Genomic DNA, 410 nt, shown 5'->3' with positions numbered 1-410 from the left:
TCTGGGGACCTCTTGGAGGATGTCCACCTGCTGGCTTAGGCCTGCTCCCTGGGGGATCAGGCCCAAGCTGGCAGTCAGACATCCCTCTGGTAGCCCAGCAGCCCTCGGGGGATGTCCATTTGCCAGCAGGGAGCAGACCTACGCTGCAGTCAAACATTCTTAGTGCTGCTGAAGAGGTGGAAAAGGCTCCCACCATCACAGCTGTGCTGGCAGCCATCAGCCTGGTTTGTGGCTGAGCAGAGCTCTCCCTGTGGGAGTGCACTGACCACCAGGGGGCAGCTCCTGCACTGAGCATCTGCCCCTTGGTGGTTAGTGTGTGTCATAGTGACCAGTCATTCCCAGTTGTTCTGTTAAGGTCAATTTGCATATTACCCTTTTATTATATAGAATAGAGGCTTGGTGCACAGGGG

This window comes from Myotis davidii, unplaced genomic scaffold, assembly GCF_000327345.1.
Source record: "Myotis davidii unplaced genomic scaffold, ASM32734v1 scaffold1570, whole genome shotgun sequence".
In the NCBI taxonomy this organism is placed as follows: Eukaryota; Metazoa; Chordata; class Mammalia; order Chiroptera; family Vespertilionidae; genus Myotis; species Myotis davidii.
The sequence above is the reverse complement of the archived record's forward strand: the minus strand, read 5'-3'. Positions refer to the sequence as shown.